This window comes from Struthio camelus, chromosome 25 (genome assembly GCF_040807025.1).
Source record: "Struthio camelus isolate bStrCam1 chromosome 25, bStrCam1.hap1, whole genome shotgun sequence".
Taxonomy (NCBI): domain Eukaryota; kingdom Metazoa; phylum Chordata; class Aves; order Struthioniformes; family Struthionidae; genus Struthio; species Struthio camelus.
In genome coordinates, this window is record NC_090966.1 from 4,543,967 (window position 1) to 4,566,059 (window position 22,093).

Genomic DNA, 22,093 nt, shown 5'->3' on the forward strand with positions numbered 1-22,093 from the left:
TGCTCAAGGCAATAAACGTGCCTCCAGCTGCTCTCCACCTTTCCCGGGAATGGAGCAGCAGTACCACGGTCCAGACTCATTCAGCACATCTCCTTCACCCATTAATCTCTGAGCCCATTTACTCAGAGAGGAAGGACCCCAGGAGAAAACTGCCAGCCGATACTGTATGTGCATTTACAGGCTCCGCTAATGCATGCAAGAGAATGCAGTGAAAGCTGGACAGTTAAACCTGTTGCTGATGCCTGAAACACTGACATTACTCAAGAGGATTATGGTTGTAATTTCCAAAGAGGACAGGGACGGAAAAATTATGTAGAGCTGGCAAAACTTTATATTCAACCTGCCGGGAAATGGTTTAAGAGGTGCCAGGAAAGCACAAGGTAACTGCAAGGGACAGCATGAAGAATATCTTTATTTCATTTTGCTTTCCATGATGTTCAGCACATATTAAAAAAAATGGTTTTGTGGTTTGGCATACTGCAGAGAATTTTCTCTGAGGGCAAACAAAAATTCCCAATGAAACCAACAACCCCACAAACAAACCAAACCTTGGACCACCTCCCACAGGGCCTGACCTGAGTCATCACTAAAGCGTTCAGCAATGGCCCGTGGCACTAGTGATCACAGGGAGCAGCGTGCTTACTACCGGCTTATTTCTGCTGCATGTTCCAAACTCTGCGTTTGCAAATTTATTCACAGCCTCTAAACAGAAGCGTCTGCTGCCAAGGTATGATGCTGCTGCAGAAACGGATGCCTTCTACCCCTGTGGATACACCCAGCAGGACTACTCAGCTAGGACGATATACCTGTCATTTTAAAAGTAATCCAAAAGAGAGGGATCAACCAGGACTCTCCAGAGAGGGATTTGGACGAGGCACTCTTAAAGAAGGGACTCTTGCTTGGCTTTGGGTCTTAGAGATTAGTGCTATGGCTTCTAAACCCTGAATCCTTCATGCTTCTGCAGTACTAAGAAAGCCAACAGTGAATGCCCTTGGCTGTAGAGCCAGGCGCAGTACACAGGTCTGGGTACAGGACTGGGAAGCAGAAAGACGCTAAAATTAAGAGTTACGTTTCCAAAGTGAACCGGCCAACAAGCACTATCCCCTTCTGCGAAGTGGAGACCACAGTCCTCCTCATTCTCCGTACTGGTCGGACAGACGTTGCTTTTAGTTGACTTCCTAATCGCTGATATAATTACAGCCATTAGCAATGATTAATAACCAGCTATTACTATGATTGCATGATTGCCATAACTGTCAGGAGTGAATGAATCTAGCAGTGACGCTCAGGTTACCAGTAGCAAAGAAGTAAACTCACATGGTTTTGTTTGCCGGCAATAAATTAACTGCATCTATGGAACTAAGCAAGAGACGCTCAAATGCCAGTAACCAGATCTCTTATCCAGCTTTTTTTTAAGCCGTTAGGAAGATGACTATGCAATTTAATTTCTGCCTTAGAGAGCTATAATAGCATGTGACAGAACTGTACCAAAGAAGTTTGAGAACTTGCCACAGAAGAAAATCACCCATAAACACGGAGCTATGAAATAGGAAGGAACTAAGCATCTGCTTTTTGCAAAAATTTTAGTGGAGTTTCACCCACCTAAAATGAACAGTCCTAGTTATTTGGGCACATGGCAGCCCTCCTCCCAGGGCTCAAAGGATCATATTAATTATATCCTGGTCTCACTTGGTTGTCTCCTGATACTATTTACAGGGCTACTTAGCCCTGAAATACAAAAATATAACGTTAACCTAGCATACAGGGCACAAAAGCAACTTGAGCATGAACATGAGAGTTTGAAATTTAACACAAATACGCTGCTCTCGTGTGGGTGCATACGGGGAAAGGCATAAGAGTGAACTCTCTATCCCAAACGCACACACAGCACTGGGTACAGCAGTTTTCGCCACACACCGCTCTGCCCGTTGGTAGGAAAACGTGGACTGGAGAAGAAATTCCCATCCCAGCCCCCATCGGTAGAACCTACCGGTCCTCGCAGCCTTGCTCACTTCACCGAAGACCTACAGATGCTAACACCTTTGCCTCCATACTGCTGACCCAGAGGCAAACTACTCACAAATAAGCTGAGCTGGATTTGAGGTTTGTTCTTTCCCTACTCTGCCTCCTTTCCTCTCTTCCTCCCACCTGTGTTTTGGAGAAGAGCAATTAGGGTCTGCCCCAGTCTTCCTGGAAAGATACATTTAGTCCTTCCTTGTCTCTGGACAAGAATTTCTTGGGATGCCATCCAGAGAGGACTCCTGGTTAGACAGCTACTGAGCTCACATACCGCGCCGGAGGCTCATCTGCTGGCTCCATGGACAGCATCCGACGCGGCCGAAGATCTTACACTTCTCCTCTGAACAGAGCATTTAGCGTCTGTGCCACCCCGGCACGACAGCAGTGAGCAATGACTCTGCAACGGCCGGGTGGACCTGCTGGCAGGCACACGGGGCCTCCTGGTCGCAGGATGCTGACCCCGGTGCCCTGCTTCCTGCTGCCCTGCCAGTGTAAGGGCTTTTCGGCATAAAGAAGCACCCGGGTGTTTTTCAGAGAAGCTACAAACAGGGAGAAGTTGTTGATCTTGCTGTCTCTCTGAGCTATGCAAGAAGGCATTTAATGCCCTGATATTCACAACCAGGTAGAGATAGCCCCCGTTCCTGGTGAGCTGCACACATGGCAGGATTCGGCCATTTCAGGGTTAAAAGCTCAGGATGGGCTCAGGAGCATTTCAACATTAATTTTTCAAGGATGAGAGAGGAAAAGCTGTCTTTTCTGTCATGAGGAAAAAAGCACCATCAAAAGCCACAAAGATGCATCGAAAACATACCCAATGAGAGTCTGAGGGCACCCGAAGCCTGGCAGCAGCTTACAAAAAGCCCTGGGTGCTCACTCGTTTGGACGCTGATTCTGGGGGCTGGTGCGTGGTTTGCCATGGAGAGCAGAAGCATCTCCCTGCAGATAACGCAGCATGTCCTCCCGCCGCGTCTGCAGCACGGCAGGCGGAGCAGAGTCGCTCTGCGCCGGAGCGACTACGTGCGGCAGTCAGCGGCGGCGAAGAACAAAAACTCCTCAAATTAGCGTGACCCGAAGGGCAGAGAGGGGGACACAGCTCCCGCATGGAGCACACAGCTCCCACAGCATTTTGCTTTTAGCTGAAAAAATGCCCACTCAACAGATGTCTCTCACACAACCACCGACCCTCCCGCGCATACAAAGCATTCCCTGCAAGGAGCTCAGGAAACGTGTCCTACCAGCCTGCCCTCCGAGGCCTGGCGTGGCTAAGATTCAAACCCATTACAACGGGGCTGATGAAATGTCATCAGCACCAGATAAGTAAATAAATAACGGTAGGCACACGAAACGATTCCACGGGTAAGTACGAGGGAGCCACTGCCACCATCATCTCTAAGCTGCAAAGCTCTCCCAGCAGAATTTGAAATACACAGGCCGTATAATCGTGCAGTTATATTCACCAGGAATGTTATCTCTACAGACATTTTATGCCTCTCTGATGGATGCTGAACCTCTTTCTCTTCCTCTTTTTTTTTTTCATCTGTTGTACTCCATCGGCTAGAAGCGCTGCTGACAGCAAACTCCACACTGTACTGATGCACACATTTTTGGACAGATCTGTCCCGTTGAAACCAAGAAGCAAGACTAAACTGCCTATAAGCAAAACACTTCCTTGTTCTAGCTGGAGCGTTTCAACTCTGCTTCAGGTTTTCACTCAGGTAATGAATTCCTATGACTAAATGGAATTTAAACTTTATTAAAATGGCATATTTTAGATGAGATTTTTTCTTTTTAAAGAAAAAATGGTCTGAAAATTGCACAGCTGAGAAACTACTTAGAATTTTGAAAAAAAAAATTATATAACGATAATCCTTCTTTTTTTTCCTCTCTTTTCAAATAGGAGGAAGCGGAAATCCCTCTTGGGTAAAAACATAATATTAAGGGAAAAATTGTTTGAAAAAACTGTAAAACCAGCCCCACCCTGAAGCAATAGTTCACTAACGAATAATGAGTCCAAGGATAGCTGCATAGAGATAAACTTCAGCAGCACCCTCTGCATGGCAGATAAAGCAGAAACCCTCGTAAGAATCTTATCCATTTCCAGCAGAACTATTCTTGCCGACTAGGGACACTATCTAAAGAGCAACAGCCTATCCCATTATTAACAGCTCCTCCAAATTTGACGTTTTTCACACCCAGCCTGCCTTTTGGGAGAAGAGGCATATTTAACTGCCGTATTTGAGCAAGGCAGTTTGTGCAACAAGGCATGCAAGGAGGCAACTAGGTGTGCAAAGGTTTTATTGCCAGCAGTACAAGAAATAGGCTGACTTCTGGCAGCAGCAGTGTGTGCTCAGTCCAACTGTACCTCTGATGCTTGCTCTATATATGCAACCTATTTAAGTCTCTCAGCACAAATCCAGTCTTCCCAACTTTCCAAGAGAATTAAGCTTAACCAATAAGAGCTCTGCAGTCTCCTGCCATCAAATGCAATAGTTTTATTGTTCAATGCAATAGTTCTGCTGTTCACATCAGTGTTAAGATGAGATGCGGACTGGGACACCGTATACTTCACTCTCAGACTTGGAGTCGCTTTCCCAGCGGTAAAGGAATACAAAATATTGGCCTCCAAACCTGTAACTGGTTGGAGAATTGTGTATTGCTGTTCTCAACCTGAGAGCACTGCAATCCGGAGAGGAGTGGGAGCAAACATTCCTATTTTCTTTAACTAGGGCAGGCCAGAGGTGTGCGCGTGGACTCATCGGTGGAGCAGTGGGGGCGCAGGGTGGCTCATGGCATTCAGGCCACCGGCAACTCCGAGACACAGCTCTGCTCCATGACACAGCGAATTAAGCTCAATACCGCGGTAACCAGGAGCAACTCTCTCGCAGTGTGTGAATAGCATCTCATGGCTGAACCTGGCCCCAGAACAATCCCTGCAGGCATGTTTTGTACAAAACGTTAGGGGCTAAAAGCCAAAATAGCTCCAGAAGCAATTTACATCCCAAAGAGCCCAAAGCCTACGGGATCGCATCTCCAGCAAGAAAAAGCCTTAAGTGAAATGAAGTAATCCTTTAACAGCCATCAACATCACTGAAGTTTAGGACAGGAAGCAAAAGCTGTTAAGAGTCAGTTCAAAGTCCAGAAGAGATTTAAAGAGGAAAAAAATAATTTTCCTTGTGGAATTTGGCAAGGATACTAAAAGCGACATCACTGCTTTCCCAGGAGGTTGCAGAGACCTGACAGCGAGGCCTATCAGCTTTATGTGACGGTTCCCACACCGCCTGCAAAATCGCATACTGCCTTTTCTCCAGTACCCATAAAGGTTTCCCTGCCAGCCCACGGCCAGCCTGCAAGATGTCACGATCACGGCTCAAGACAGCAGAGCCGCATCCCTGACGCTGTCCTGCATTAGTGCCCTGGAGAAGTGAGTCAGAAATGAAAGCACCGCTGCTCTACTTCCACTGCCCATTCTGCAAATTTATTTTCTAAACAGCTTGTCAGGCTTGAAGGCATGAATGCAATGGCTTGGTCTGGTCTGACAGCGGAAATACAAGCTACTGTAGCACAGCTGGGGTGGCCCTGTTTTGAGTAAATACAACTGCTCCATTCATGGCAAACCCCCCCAGAACAACCCACACGTGAAAACAGGTCCAAACGAAACAACTGCCGCATCCTTTCTCCAAGAGGAACTGTAAGAACTGCTATAAATACTATTTCACAAAGAGGGAAGGAGAAAGGGGAAGGCCTATGCAAACCAGGATTGAAAAAGTAAACCAAGCCAATAAATGAACAAAATACATGAGAAGTTCCCAGCTAGAACACATTTGAGCCCTGTATTTAGGGCATAAACCAGCCCATAATGTTGGAAAGAAACTTCTCCCATGAAGTGGCATGCTTCTCCCATCTGACGATCCCTCTGAGCTGCACAGCAGAAGGCCACGTGGCATCAGGCAGTCCCATGCCTGCTCTGATGCAGCAATTCTTGCATGCCAAGCACCAGGCACCCTGGACGTCTTTTTGGATAGCAATCAGGACACATCTCCACCCAGCACAAAGACACAGCAGATCCCTCTCGCTGCTGCTGCTCAGGCTAAACAGTAGTAAACCATGCACAAAGCCTCCAGCACTCTCCACCTGGGAAGATTTAGATCCCAAATTTAAGTCTAGCAGCCTGAAGTCCTAATCCCTTAGCACAAGGTTTCTCTGCAATGAAAGTAAATAAAACCAGCACTGAAAACAACGTACCCTATTGAAAACGGGCCAGTGGTGGAGGGGGAAGAAAGCAGATGCCGGGGACCACACAGCTGTGCTTCGGTGGCACTCAGCCTTGCGTAGTCTGTGCCAGACGACATCATTAGCGCTGTCACAAAGGAGCATGAAAATGCATCCTTGCAACCCTTCTGGTGCCAGGAGATGAGCGCTCCCCCGACGCTCCTCCAGGAAAGCAGGTCAGCACCTGCACCCCACTCACCCGCCGGCCCCAAGACATGCAGGACTGCAACTGCGGCCCCAGGGAACCACTGACTGACGGGACGGATGTGGACCGACAGCAGCCGTTTCTAACTGGTTACAGGGTTATCCTATGTCACCCAGAAAGAGGTAGAGCCTGGATCTGCAGATATTCAAAGTGCACAGCTCCAGCAATCACAAGCCTGGGAACTAATGGCTTGATTCACATATGCCCAAACCCCAAAACAGACTAGACAGGGACAGATCTGTTTGCAGTTGCGGGGGGAGGAGGGGTGTTACTAGCTGCACACTGATAAGAAAATAGAGAAAGGAGACATTTCAGCAAAAGGTAAGTGCAACGCTTTGAGGGACACTGGCTAGATTTGCACACTCTGGTACTCATCACTGGGTCCATCTGAGTAGTTGTGCTACCAGCCACAAACTGCTAAGGGTCCACGCAATCACAGAGGGATCCAGCTAATTTCCAGACAATGATGGAGTAGAGCCGCTCGGCTACTGTGTCCTGAGCTCAGCCGCAGGAATGTCTTACTTCTCCATTACTTAAGCAGTAAGGACAGCAAGCCTCCAGTCTTGTTACTTGAAAGATGAAAATTCAACTAACATGAGCTATCTAAGTGTAACCTCCGAAAGGTGATCAAACAGGAATAGGGTTTTAAAAAAAAGCATGATTCCATTTGAATTACTCAATTAAAATGAAGTGACAGCCTTGTAAAATAACATCAGCCTGAAAGGCTGTTCATAATTCATAAGCAACTTCCTTTTCATCTCCTTTGTGTACTTTTCCAAGTACTGTTTTTCCCAGAAGCTGACAGATGAAGGAATATGGGCAGTTATCTCATTAATCGCAAGCACTGCCTATTATGCAGCAAGCAAGAGAAAGTATATGGAGTTTCAAGTTATCTAGTCTAGAGGCTGGAAAACTTCCTTTGGGGTACAAAGAAGGATGAGTGTCTCTTAGAAGAACAGGAGGGAGCTGCAAAAGAAATAGTTTCAAAAGCGCATTTTTCTCCACTGTTTTTAATATTTTTTTCCTTATTATAGCATAACTAACTCCTTGGAGGCCTGGGACTTTTGACATCTCTCCCTGGTGACAGGAGACCTTCCGTGCAGACTTGAGTTGGGTTTTGGTCCATTACAGAGCAGCTTTGACGAACAGGGGAGTCTCATCACAGCAGGGGTGCTTTATGCACACCTATTTGGGACCTGAAAGTTACTGAGCAACAAGGCAATGAAGATCTCCCACACCAACTAACGATATGAGAACAGAAGAAGAGATGGCAGATGCCCCATTCAAGGACTTCACATGATGCATCTCCACCAGCCCTGAGAAAATCCACCTAATTCTACAGTGTTTCCCAAAGGGGCACGAATACGAATGCAGCTTTGGTGAACGCCAGAGACATGGCCTTCCCCTGCTATAAAGGCCAACCGCTCCAGTGAAGCGGCTCTCAAACCGGGAGGGCTCAGGGAGGTGAGATGCAGCTGACGTCGCAGCGCGGGTGGTGCCGGCAGGGACAGCGCAGAGCTGCAGCGGAGCCGTCCTGTAGAGCCACACAGAGCAGGTGAGCATCACGAGAGGAACGTTCTCAGACACAGCCAAGTGACCAGGATGAGACACGGCACTGGGATGGCTGGGGCCGGCTGACTGGGGTTACAGTCCCCTGAGCCCTCTCCCTCAAACCCACACTGGCAGTATACTTAATTGCCTTATTATCAAGTCTGGGAAGACGAGGACAAGGGAGGGTGATAACACTGAGGGCAAAGAAACCCCACGTGATGAGATGCCACAATTCTGTAAGAACAGCATTAAAAGGGAAGAGAAGGGCTGGGTTCAAAGATGCAAGATTTCAGGGACCCAACAGTAAATGGCCCTTTCAAATCAAAGCTCTCCACAGCCAGCAGTCGTGCAAGCCAACTGCTGGGGGTCACCAGCTAGCAAAGGACTCCAGGGCACGCTCACAGCCAGAGAAAAGCCAAGGGATAGTCGTGTGCTGACAAGTTCTTCAGCGTTGCTGAGAATTAAACTAACAGAATTTGCCATCCCAAATCAGCTTAGGCCCAGTTCAGCAGCTGCCTCCAAGCAGGGTGGCAATTATGAGACCGGATTACTCAGGCACACAACTCCAGCCCGTGGCCTAAGCAGCCGGAGTAGCGGGAGTCAGGAAACAGTTATCTGGATGTCTCTTCTCTGCCCAAATAAAAGGATACCACAACATGGCCCCTTCCAGGAATAGAAACTTGCTGGAAATTGCATGAGGGAACATATACAAGTATTGTGCAATGTAGGAACATGAAACCTAAATCTTGGATTAGTCTCTATTGACAGAAGCACAAGGTGGTTTACAAAAGATGTATCATTACCCCATCTTCCCTGCAAGGAGAAACGAGGTGAAAAGCCTTGTCACAAAGCAGACTGGGGACAAACCAGAGGGGAAGCCAGGCTCCCCACAGATAGTGCAACCTCTGTCCTCCCAGCTGTGCTGCCTCTTCCGCCATCCTCCTCCTCCAGGGAAGGGCTCCCTGGAGCAGCACTTCAGTAGGGGAAAACAGAGAAAGATCCCAACTGAGGCTACAAGGATGTGTGCGTCAGCAGAGGCGGTGAGGCCCTGAAGACCCGTTTGCTTGGAGAAATCCCTAACCAGGTTATGAGGCTGAACTCATTTTTAACTAACGTTTGTGACGCTAGTTGCAGCAAAGCCCCATGTTGGAGGGACTCTGCCAGGCCTACCATAAAGTTAAAAAGTGTTTAGAGACTTCAGGTTTCCTGATACAGCAAAACAGCGTACAGACTAGGACAGCGTTACAGACGGGAGGAGGAACGCACAACCATGGACCGCTATGAGTGGCAGCAGTCATTCTCGGTCATCACCTCCTCCTCTGAGGCTTAGCTGGCCATGCTGACACTAAACAGAGGTTTAAACTTCCCATTGAGGAGCGGTCCCCAAAAAGCATTAGCCCAGAGAAGAGGGGAAGGAGGCAGTATGGCTCCACCAACTGAAAGCTGTGCACTTCCACATCAACCTGTAGCATCTCTGGCTGCTATTAGTACCTTGCTTCCTTGATCTTTTACTGCTTCCTACATTCCTTTTTTCCCTTTTGTTTGGCTTAACTGAAAGTCAAAACCAACCTTTTGTAACACCACAACAGCAGCCCCCCCATACACATAGCCTTTTTCTGTGCGCTTACAAGGAGGCATTAAAGGGTGATTGCTACCAATGGAAGTACTGGCACTCTGGATCGCACTTCCCATGCCGCGTTGTGATGCAAAGATCAGGCTGTCTCTAAGTCCACTAACTTTAGCTAGATTAAAGCTCTGATCAGAGGGACTTACCCAGCAGCAAAGCAGGAAGCACCCGTAGTTCTAAAGCTTGCTCTCTCTGTTCAGCAGGCTCTTCATGAATAGAAGGAAGAGAAGCCTCTTTAGTAGGGATTTGCAAGGCTACCTTTGGATTTCTGCCCAGCCCCCTGCTGGAGTATCTTGCAGTTGTGCTTTTCACAGAGCTATGAGATGGTCTACGGGCGGATAAATTCTTCCTCCCCCAAAATCCTGCTTGCTTTGCGAAGCCTTTAAGCAGCTGGACACGTAGAGCGGATCAAAGAGATGGTACAAGATCTTATTTACCAGCTAATTCTTTTCAACAATTCCTATCCCAGGCTCAGCCCCACCCTTTGGAAATCAGAGCACATTTTCTGCTGCTGCAGGTTTAAGGCAGGCTCACCGAGCGCTCAGTCTTGCACTATTCGTTATTCACTTAACAAAGAACAGTGGCAGCGTAATACTCCCCCAACGCTGCCTTTCAAAGGCTCCGCTGCATGCTGAGGTGTGGCTGGCTGCTAGACATGGCAGCACGGCAAAGTCCAGGGACGGTCTCACCTGTTACTGGAAAGAGCTGCTCCCCCAGGCTCCCCACTGCGACCGAAAAGAATCCAGCAGGGAAGGAAAACTGCCCCTTCAGATCAAAAAGGGGTGGGGGGAGAAAAGTTTCAGCCCCATGTTACTGCAAACGGAAAGAGAGGGGCCCCTCTCACATTCAGTTAAAAAGCAAGGAAATGTGATGAGTGCCTGACACTGAGAGTTAGGAGGAGTCTATAAGGCTTTGCCCACTCCCCAGAAAGTCTTGTCTCAAAAAGACGCTTTGTGTTCTTGGCCCTTCTTCTTCTAATACTGAAGCACGGCTCGTTCAGATGTTCCTCCATGCCACCAGATAAACAGTCCTGGCATCTCCAGGAAGACTCTTCACATAAGCTCGCACACACAAGGGCTTGCTTACTCTGGACATTAGACTAGCGTGTATTTTGCTCCTGATACCTGCCCTGTGATAACAGAACATCCAAGTCAATGTATTCGTAACGTGTCATTTTCCAGCAATAGAAGAAAACTACTGTTAGCATGTGCATGGAAGGAGATAGGGAAAAGAGAGGAAAGCACAGTTCCACAAAATGCTGCTGGGGAGTTTACGAATTAGGATAGTCAATGGCATCATAGCGTCCTGCCCCATCAAAAGCCTGTTTTACCTTGGCTGGCAAATTACACCACGAGGAGGAAGAAATTGCTTTCCTGAGAGACTGCATTGCCTGAAGAAAGGAAAACAGACATTCATCTCCACTAACTGGCAGCTGCTGCTGTCCTCCCCATCACTCATAAGGAACAATTATAAAGGATGTTCCCATGATAAGCAGTCGAGTACGATCCTTTTCACACAGCAGTCTGGTAAAAGGAGCTCGGCAGGGCTCATCTGGCTTTGGGACGCTTGCAATCTACCACAAGCAGGACTATTAGTGTGGCCAGCAGTTTCTCATGGTTATCAGAGTTTTCTTCATTAACGTGAGGTCAGAAACAAACTGACAGGGCTTATTTCATGCTTCAGTGGGAACCAAAACACATCCCAGGGCAGGGAAAGGCTCACAGATAAAGGTTCGCCCCCATTTCCCAGACACAGGCAATTTGCGCAGTGAGCACGGTCACACCCTTCTTGGGTTCCCAGACTAAGCTCCTGAAATGCAGTTCAGCTATCCAGGAGCTGAAAAATACCCCCAAACTCACTCTTTATTTGCTAGCCGGCCAGCCACCAAACACCCTCAGATAAACGAAAGGGTGTCAAAACATCCATGCCGGCTGCCGAGACAGCACAGCAACTGAAGCACGAGGAAAATATGCTTCTAGCAGGTTAGCGAGCAGCAATTCCTTGAAAGCAGCTCTGCTGTTCATCAAAATGTGAGCTCTCAAGCACCGTCTCCATTTTACAACCTACCGCTTTGCAGCACAGCCGTGTGCTGCAGGACCCAGCAGAGATGACAGCCGGCCCGAAAACCAAAGCCCTCTGCTGATTTCCTTTCTTTGCAGCCTTCCGTAGTAGCACACGTACAACAGGATCCACTTGGTGCACAGGAGTCACAGGCTAGAGAAACGTCTGAAACCTGGTGTGAACATGGGATCAAGCGTCAGCCCTGAGTCATTTGCACACAGACCACCAGCATACTCTGCACTGAAGAGCTGAAGTTAAACGTTCTGCATTTAAGTATATAAAACGCAGAGCCCAAAGCAAAGAGAGAGAACAGAAACCAGGATGTCAAACGCTGCTGACACTAGGTAGCAGGGATCATTGTACAACTAGGAGGCTCGTTACTTAAGAGGGTGCCATGAGAAGGAAGCTTCGCTTGCATGTGTGAACGGACTTGAAAATCTGGGTACTTATTACTGCCCTCCACTTCAGCCAAGAGAGTGACACGTGCACACACTGCAGCACCATGGGAAGCACCCAGATTAGGTGGTGAAAACACAGATACCTTGGCCTCAGAGCAGTCAATGCTTCGACTACAGAAGACACAAAGAGCAAGGGCCCTACCTCAAAACTGGGCAGAGTAAGGGTGCAATTCAACAGCAGCAGAAGCCAATCCTGGACAGCGCTGCTTGGTCCTAACCCTTTTCCTTACCCCACTAATGCTTTTCTGACCCCCCACTGGGAGGTGGTTCAAGGCACTAAACCTCCAGAAACTGAACCTCTTACAAGCCAAAGAAGCTTTCTGTGATATTAGTGCTGTGGACCATCTCAGCCCAGGTTTGGAGCACCAATACAACATGGCAGAGGGGACAGCACGGGAGGCGAGCACCACACCAGCACCAGCTACCACCCAGCTGCATCGTGAGCCCCTCCCTGTTTTGCCTCCGGCTGCAGAAGGATGCTGCTGAGATGCAAAGTAACTATTTATTGCTTACTTTGATCACATCTGTTTTTCTTTCTTTGATTTCACAGTACTGACAACATTTGCTGCATCCTGGTGGAACAGCCTATGCAGAAGTTCTCTGAATATTTCATGCCGGCACAGTAATGAAGATATTAAATATAAAAGATTCACCATGTCACAGCTCTAGCCTACAAACACGAGTGCACCTCTGCAGATCCTAGTCAGAGCACACGCTACAGAGCCAGGAAAGTGCTGCAAACACTAATGTTGCAAGAGATTTTCTTGGGGCAAGGATAACATTCAAGGTGTCTTCTTGGGCTGGGCCTTTCATTTCTTAAGTTATTCGGAGTTGTTTCAACACATGGCTAGAATTAAAACCATGACAACAGCACCATCTGCTCCAGCTACCGTCACACCACCCTGGCTGGCATCGCTCTTGCAGCAACAGAAAGCTTGTCCTAGGGAAGAAGCCAAGTCAGGAGAGTTTTCCTAGGCAGCACTATTTTACTTCTATGGAATCCGAATCCGCAGAGGTCCTGGCTGCAAAGATTGCTGACGCAGAGGCAGTGTCCAGCATGTCAGAGCAGAGAGGCTTCTACTACCGCCACAAGGAACAGGGAGTGACGGATAGGGCGGCCGGGCACTTCTGTCAAGCAGAGACGATCGCTGCCCTCAGCGAGGGCAAGGAGCCCAGGCGAGTGTCTCAGATGTACATAAAGGATGGACATAACCAGCTTGCCTGAAAAATCACAGCTTAATGCTGCTGGGGGAACACAGGTCTCAATGCACATCCGTGACAAACAATCACCACCCAGCTTGCCCTAGAGTTGCGCATTTCACCAACCAATTACTTCTAGACACTTGATACCCAAACAGAGTGCCAAATACCCTTTGGCCCGAGTGTCCAATTCCAGTAACTAGAAGACAACCAACAGCACTGGACAGCAGCAGAATACCTTATCAGGACAGTCTTTCCACAAACAGAGGGAAAGTTCTTGATACAACAGTTTCTTACCCTAGAAATAAATGCATGGGATAGCTCTCTCAACCTTTCTGGCCTCTAACATGACTCCTCCTCATCACCAGCAACCACTCTGCAACAGCACAGAGGTTGGAGAGGAAGATTTTAGCGTCTGTCCAGCTTTCCTGCATTACCTTGCTTTTCATTACTAGGATAGCCTTTGGAGGAGGTCAAAAGTCAGAGTGCACTTCCTGGATGTCCTTTGCATCCTTCGGCTTTTTAAACAAAACGAAAACAAGAGGACGTTCATCGAGCATTTCCAGTACGCTTAGATCTACATTGTCTTTTTATTGCAGAACAGCCGAGAAAACACTGCTCCTCAAAATGCTCTATATCAAGGCTGATCTATAGAACAGAATTTAAAGTGTGTTCAGTTTTTGTTTGTTTGTTTTTTTAATTGCTATGAAAAGGGGCAATAAGGAGAAGATCAACACAGAAAGAAAATCTTAATCTGGACAAGCCCAGGAAAAACATCAGCAGGAGAACAGGGCAGAGTGCCTCATCCAACACTGTGAGCTAGCAGGGACTGGGAGGTTTCAATGAAATCAGTGCCGGGGAGAGGGGTGACTATGGCAACAGGGTCTTGCTTCACTGTGCATTGGCAAGTTACTGCTCCAGTCGCAGAAGGCTGCTGATCAGACTTTGCTTCCTCCTGGGCTGCAACAGTTCAGGTCACTGTTGCATGTTTTAGTGCTCCAAGTTTCATACGCCATATGCCACGAACAGCAGAAGCGAGATGTGCTGCATTTTCAGCTAGGTACAAGAGCAGGACAGGCATGGGGAGATGGGCAGACAATAACATCTTTAGACATCCAGCATAAGTCAGCAGAATTCGTGCACCAGAGCTTATTTCCAGAAAAATAAAAACTCAGAATCTGCATTTTCAACTTTATTTTTCATAATCAGCAAGCCCAATGTGAACCATGCTGAAGCACAAGACAAACAAGGATTTTCAAGAGGCAGACAGTGAATGACAGCAAATAAGAGTCTTTGTACGCAAAATACATCCCAGCTGAGCACTCAGATGTCTCTCTCAAGCTGGTCTTCACATAGTTTTGGTCACTCAGGATGACATTCAGGTCACAGTCTCTGTCTTGCTTTCAGTCCAGTTGTATAGCGCTGAGGAAGGGAATTGCAATAAAAGCAGATGTAGGCAGTGCGAACAGTGACAATCCATGTGAACAGGTAACCCAGACCAAACACTCGGCCAAAGGGAGTTGCAAAACCATTAACTGTTACCCTTCCCATCCCAAAGGCTAAAGCATAAGCAGCAAGTTTAGAATCGGAATCTGTGCCCGTTTCATCCTGCACAGGAATCAGACGGAAGCCCATCTGCCTTTCCAGAAGGGATGAACAGTCAAATTTGTCCAAATTTAAGACTGCCCCAAGTCCAGGAATTCAGGTTCAACCTTCCCCTGTTAAAAATAAGGTGCAGTCAGTCTCCTCAAGGATTTCATCCCCTTTCAGCTCTAAATGCAGCTCTGCTGTCACACATATGATATGCATGAAAGGACAGCCAGCTTCAGAGCCTTACTTCTTGCTTAAAATAATATTGCTCCAGGTCTCAGGTTACAAGGGACTCATTCATGCTCTCTGTAAGGTCATGGTCTCTTCTCCAAATCACTAATACAAAGGCTGGAATAAACAGGGTTACAGATATTTTAGCGCTGCTTTTCATTGCAGTACACGAACAGAGACTATTTTGAAAAGGCTCTGACCACACCTAGAGCCACAATGCTCTGTCATTACTTATCTAGGCAGGCACAGCGCAAGTTTATTGCTGGTGGAAGATGCTAGGTTCTGTCCTTAAAGTGAGATGAGGCAGAGGCAAAGCAAACCCCTGACTGCAGTCTGACAGCTTTACCCACCTTATGGGACAGCCTGTCTTCATAGATGGGAAGTGTTCAGGTATTTCCCTCTCTGCAGGCTACAGCAACAGGACTTTCTAGTGCCCAGTGATCCTTACTCAGTTCCAAAGCTCGTTTTATACATTCCCAAAGAGCAATCAGATGATCTATCTTCAGCATTACCCAGGTACGTCTAACTCCCTCCTGCTAACGACGACTTCCTAATTTTTCATCCAAGACATTTCAAGCTGTTTTGCCATGAGCAGTGGGAAGGTGCTTTTCATCTTAGCACAAACACCACTACAACCACAATACAGGATTCCTCCCTTTAAGGACTGAAACGAGCACAAAGAGGCTCTTGGGTGTTTCAATGTAGCAAGCAGACCCAGGGAGTCAAAAACCCCTCCATAACGGGGGTACATGAGCAACAGTGACAATAAAACATGCTTCAGATCTGAGCACAGGCCTCAGACTGCCACAACAATGAACCCTTTTATTAGGCACAAGAAAAGCAGCGACCATATCTGAGAGATGAAGCAGTAACAAATGCTTTCCCATTAAACAGTATTCCAGACTCTTTCCCTCTGGCCCAGAGGAACCTCGGGGTACAGAGGGGCTGACTAGGTAATTCAGCTAACACTTAAATAGGGAAAAGGCAAAACACACACAAATTAGGCTACAAAACCCTTAAACAAGGATGCACTGATGATAGCTCAGCAGTGCTGCAGATGAGGGAGACTTTCAAGCCAGCAAGCACTGGAAGCCCAGCACAAAATGGAGTGAAGTCACAGGCTCTGGGTCACTAAGCACTTCGGCACCCATTGCCCTGCTAATCAACAGCCTGGATGACCCAGAGCTGGCTGCTCCTGCAGCTGCACAGATGAAGGCAACACAGGCCTCATCAGGGACCTGTCAACATCCTGCAGTGAGCTGACGCCCAATTTGCTCTGAGTGAGTCCAGGCGCTGAGCTCTTGGAGCTAACACATCCCAAGGCAAGGGCCAGGCAAGCGTTAGCTGCCTCGGACAGGTTCACAGTGGTGCTGCAGAAGAACATGGCTCTTGGTCTGCCAGGCAAGATTTAAAGTTGAAGGGAAAGGGGACAGGAACCAGAGAGACGGACAAGAAAGAAAAAGAGGCAGAATAGATTGCTCGCGTGTGCACATGGTGCTCAGATTTGGGAGGTACCAGAGATGCACACTCTGCTCGGGATGAGAACTAAACCCTAGGAGCATCATCACTGGCTCTTGTCTCCATCTCACAGCTGCCCTTTTCAGATCACCTGTCCACCACCACAACCCCTGCAAGTCTTCCCTTAGAAAGCCCCTGAGAGTCCATCCCTTTATCACAGCATTAGGTCTAGTTCCCAATACCCTCATGTTCGTCCCATCCTTTCTGAACCTGTTCTCTTGCTTACTGACAGGGAGCGACTACAAGCAACCCGGTAGCTCTAGCAGATCTTTACCCAAACCTTTTACTCGCTTTCTTTTTTATAACCAAAAGCAGTATTTATTACTTCTGCCTGAATATGCCTGTAAGGTTCTCAGTCATTCCACCAGAAGATGCCAAGAGAAAAGCATGTTGTTTTCCATCCAATTTGGAGATGCTCATTGTTAAAAGCTACTTCTACAAACCCCTCTAGCTAGCTCTGGGGCAGCATCATTTGTCGTGATGAGGAGACAGTGGGAGAAACCAGATATGAAGAAATGAATTCAGAGGGCAGAATTCGCTTGGGGTAAGGTCTGCCCTTGAATTCAAAGGCAGTGGGAGCTGAAAGTGAACCCCGAAAGGCAGATTTCAGTTTTCAGAATAAAACTCAGCCTTGAGCCCACTAACATCCAACGTCTGATACCACAAGCTACGGACACAGACAGCTACTGGCAGAAAGCCTGTGAACCTCTGCTTCTATAACACAACCACATAATTCAGCTCTAGTCACAGGTCTAACCTTTAAAGCACAAAGGCAATTCAGTCCCAGCAACTCTTATCCCATCGTGTGTAGGATCTGCAGTGGTAAGGTAATAAAATACTTAGCACCTGCATGGAGCCAGTCAGCATTTTGTAAAAGGTGGCTCAGCATTAGGAAAGGAACATGAGCCACACTTACACCTCTTGAAGTCCCTAGATTTGACAGGGTATCACTTAAACAGCGCTCAAATATTGTTTCATAAGCATTTAAAAATTCCACTGTTCTACTGACTTATAGGAAAAACAGACTGAAGGCACTGACAGCATTTGTAATCTTTAGAAATGTTAGTTCTTCCTTCAATCTCAGCCCTACCAGGGTTTGTTTACTTCTGACCAGACCAAGTTAAGTATGTTTTCAGATAAAAGCAGCATTTCTATACAGAGACTCTTCTTGCCAGCCGGTACTGACACATAGCCCTGAGCGTTCACAATACAGAGGCTAAAGCTCCAAACTGTGACCTCTGGAAAGCTCATCCCACCAGAATATTCTCTCTCTTGTGAAAGCCTCTTCACGCACGTCCCTTCTGTCATCTCTGCATCCTCAAACAAACCGTACAACGAGTGCACTCACCTTGAGCTCTGCAAACCAGGACAGGAACATTTTTGTCATTCAGAAGCCCAGTGCAAGAACATTTTCAGCCTGGACACACAGTTCTGACACTGTCATGCAGACATGCTGCTGATCACCACAGCCTCCTGCTGGTCTCACACCCCTCCTGCTACTGTACCTCCAGTCATCAAGGTCCAACGGCCCCTTCTAGCACACAGACCCTCCAAGCACCAGGAATGCCCAAATCCATCTTTCCCCAGGGTGCTCTGACTGCATCCCAGGGAGGAGACTTGAGGAGCAAGAGGGAAAAGACAGGGTGCACATCTCTCCTCAGCCCACAGCTTGCTCTATTCCATCTCTTTTGCCCTCTTCTTGTCCCTCTTCCATCTTGCTGCACCTCAGACAATAAGAGCTGATGCGGTCCCCGTGCTCGCCACTGACTATCGGAGAATATCCCTTTGAGCCCTCTGCTCAACCGCCATCAAAGTCTTAGTCCACCAGCAACCAAGCCTGCTACCCTGAAACATGAAATTACAGCACCCAGACAAGGAAAGAAAAAAAAAGTGCTTGCCCATTGCTCTGCTCACTGCCTCACGTCTTGACTTTGCTAGACTCGCTCTACCCTCAGCTTAACTGGCAATGTGCGCAGCTGGCCAGCTACGTCCCCTGCACCAGGGAGCTCTTGTGAAGTGACGTTTATAAGAAGGAAGGAGCAGAGCTGCTTGTGAGCGAGACCCTCCAGGGTCAGACTGAGCCAATGTACTCACGATCTCAGTCAAGCTTAAATCAGAGATGAAACTTTTCTTACGCATGAAAGAGCTTCTCCACCCTGAACACCTCCCCAACCTCCCATCTCAATTTCAAGAGTGCATCCCAGCAACCACTTCTTTCCAAGGTACAGAAGACAATGTCTTAGAAAAATGGATTTTCAGGCCGGCACAAACATGCACATTGCTAAGGTGGACCATGCTCAAGCATCAATAAAGAGGGGTTTTTATTTTTTTATTGCTAAGGTTGCTGAGCCCATTTACAAACCTCGAGGAATTTCATTTTGCAGCAAGTAACTTCACACACTGATGACATCCATCCAAAATTACATCAGCCACTTGCAGGCAAGATAGCCTGGGATAGGAACTGATGGGGAGCCATAAGGTGTAATACGGGCAGGTGGCAGAAAGCTCTGCAAGTCAGTACTGCGGGGTGTTCAAAAAAAAAAAAAAAATCACACACACACACTCAGTCTATTCAAAAAGATTAATACTTTTATCACCTCTCTTGCTAGTGCTAAAGTTTCTCCATGAACAGCAGAGTTGAACACAGCCCTTCTTCCTATGGGCTTGTGTAATCTGTCCCTTAATAACACACCTTCTGCAATAACACCCCTCTCAGTCTTCTCCCTTCCCACACACCTTAGAGCATCACCACAAGCGACAAGAGCTACAGCTCATCTGGAGCAATGCACACACTGAGCAGCCGAACAGGATGGCTCAGGGACAAATCCCACCTGCCCTTCCCAGGATGCTAATAGTTCAAACCCTCCAGCCAAACTGAACCAGTCTGAGTAGAGTACTGGGGAAGGGAAATGAGGCAGAGATGGCCACACCACGATACCACATCACCACGATACCACATCACAGAGGTGGCCACGCCACCTCTGTTCTAGCAACAGGGGTCAGGGCAGGTTCAGCGAGGAGGCTGCAGAGATGCAAGAAGTTAGCCCAAATGCAGTGATGATCCTTTTAGCTTAGCAGAAGGCATTCACTGGTACTCTCTTTTCTGTTCTTTACATATCCAAGGAAGAGACTGAAAATAGGAGCCACACTGCATATAACAACTGCCTTTACTAATCAGACTACTTGGAAGGAAAGGGAGAAAACAGTGGATTGATTTCTGAGGAGCACAAAGGGCTCAGGCTTGCAAAGAAAATCCCCTCAAGTCTAAAGGCACAGATACAGCTCCCCCAGACTCCAGTGCAAGTGGCATATGCTTCTCACAGGAACTTTAAGAAAGTCAACCTACAACAGATTTCCGTGAGAAACAAAGCTCAAACTCCCAGATGGAGGCCCATCCTGCAGTGAGAAGAGATCCATTCAGTTCTGCACAGCAGAGCTGTGTCCACCTTAAAAAACATGCAAGAGGTAACCTAAAGCGTCATAAACAGTTCTCCAGTCATCTGTAAAGAGCCTTGGGATTGAGAGGGCCACTCACGCTGAAAAGCTAACCAGAGCAATGCAGCACAGACCAGATACTCCACCCAGGGAAGGCACTTGTTCAGGAAGAAGTGGTGATTCAATTCAGCGAGGGCTGCGCCTCTGGCACAGCAGAGCCAGCCTGGTGCTCTGCAAAGCTTTGGCAGAGTCGCCTCTTTAGGGATCCTTCACTGGACAGCCCACTAACCTCTGCCCAGGATCATCTACCCTAATTCTCTTATTGGGACTGGTGTAAGATGAGTGGGAACATCTTTGCACTGCTCTGCAAGGATTAGCAATCCAGCTCAAGTTCATTCTGCAATTACCTCCCTTCTTTCCAGGTAAGCACAGCCCTGCCAGCAAGCCTTGCATTACAGCACCGTCCACTTTATTGATAAGCATCCCCAACTGCAAGGACATGCCCGTGGAGCGAGCCCCAGGTGCCATGCCAGCCCACCTCTGGAGACTGAATACCATGGTTAAGCAAGGAAAGCTCCTCAGGTGGAAAGCAGAGAATACGCTAGAAGCAGGGAAAGAAACCTGGAAAGCCAGCCCAGCTTGCATATGATTGCAATACTAGTAAGAGATCTCCTAAGAGCTACTGTCTTTCTCCAAAGACATCAACTGCTGCTTCTCTGACCAGGGACTGGGAACAGTCAAGAAAGCAGAATCCATCCCTGCACAAGCATCAGATCACTGCTGGGTCTATACAGTGGGGGAGCCTTACTGGAACAGCACACAATACAAGCCACTCTCCAGCTCCAAGGGAGAGAGAGAAAGCACTGAGACAGAGCTGGGGAAGAGCCTAGCTGAGGAGCCCTGACTGCAGGGCAAAGCACAGCAGAACACAAGGGAACAGTCAATTAAGCAGCTCACCTGGACATTCCCAGTTCTGTACGCTGCCAGCAATAAAGCTCAGTCAGACCCTTGTCATGTTGTCCTATGCAGAGTTTGGCACTCCACTTCCACCTGGCTAAGGGGCAGGCAGGGGGAAATAAGCAGTCACCTCTCATTTTCTTTAACCATCTCAGTTGCTCTAACCCAGTTAGGGAAGTCCATTTTGCATTTGCAAGGAAGCACTCACAGTGCTCTTTCACTGACCACAAAGTTCTGCAGACCTTGGAGCAAACCATATACCCAGAAAGCACAACATACAACTCCACTGTTGAGAGGCTGACAGCTTTATCTGCATGCAGAGCCACAAGATCCACAACCCTCCTAAACCTATGCTTTGCTCCAGCAGCTCCAACAGATGGGTGCAATGCACTGCACATCCTCTCAACATCACCCAGATAAAGGACCTGTGAGCCTGTCACAAGTTCAGGGCACTTCACTATGAGCTTCCTGCTTTGATTTTTCAGCCCTACATCTACACACAGCCAATACAGCCTGGGAAGCAATAAGCCAACCTGCCAGCTGACTGACTTCACCAACCAGCAGGCTAAGCAAACTGGAAAATGCTGGGAGCTGGGTTGAAGCCAGTGCCCTGGTTCTTTTTTGACTAATTCATCAAGTGTCAGCATTGTCAGGTTGCTACAGCTAAATTAGTAGCGCTCCTTCAAAAGGGGCAGACAGAGCAAACAAGCCTCATCAGTGCACTGGGCTGGCAAAATAAGCTTATTCTGCTCAAGACAAAACTCAAATCGGCAACTTCTTCCAGCTTCTGAATAAGTGTTCCTACTGGGAAACAAGGGAACGGCCACCCTCAGCACTTCCCCACAGACACTGCTTCACGATCCAATTTTCAACGCTCCACAAACCAAAAGGGATTTGTCTGGAAGTTTGGACATAGACACAACACAGCACCAGCATCTCAAACAGCAACACCAAACACCCATACAGGCAAAC

General features: G+C 47.8%; 1 protein-coding gene across 9 annotated transcripts in view; it reads right to left on the reverse strand.

Annotated features, from left to right (window-relative positions):
- Nucleotides 1–22,093, reverse strand: part of MAPT (microtubule associated protein tau) — a 57,973-nt gene that overhangs the window by 32,180 nt on the left and 3,700 nt on the right. Inside the window, exon 2 of one of the 9 annotated variants that reach the window (XM_068919466.1) lies at nt 11,739–11,904. The exons of the other annotated variants lie outside the window; for them this stretch is intronic. The gene's annotated coding sequence lies outside the window, so the exon portion shown is untranslated. The remainder of the gene's footprint in view (nt 1–11,738; nt 11,905–22,093) is intronic. 9 annotated transcript variants of the gene reach the window in all.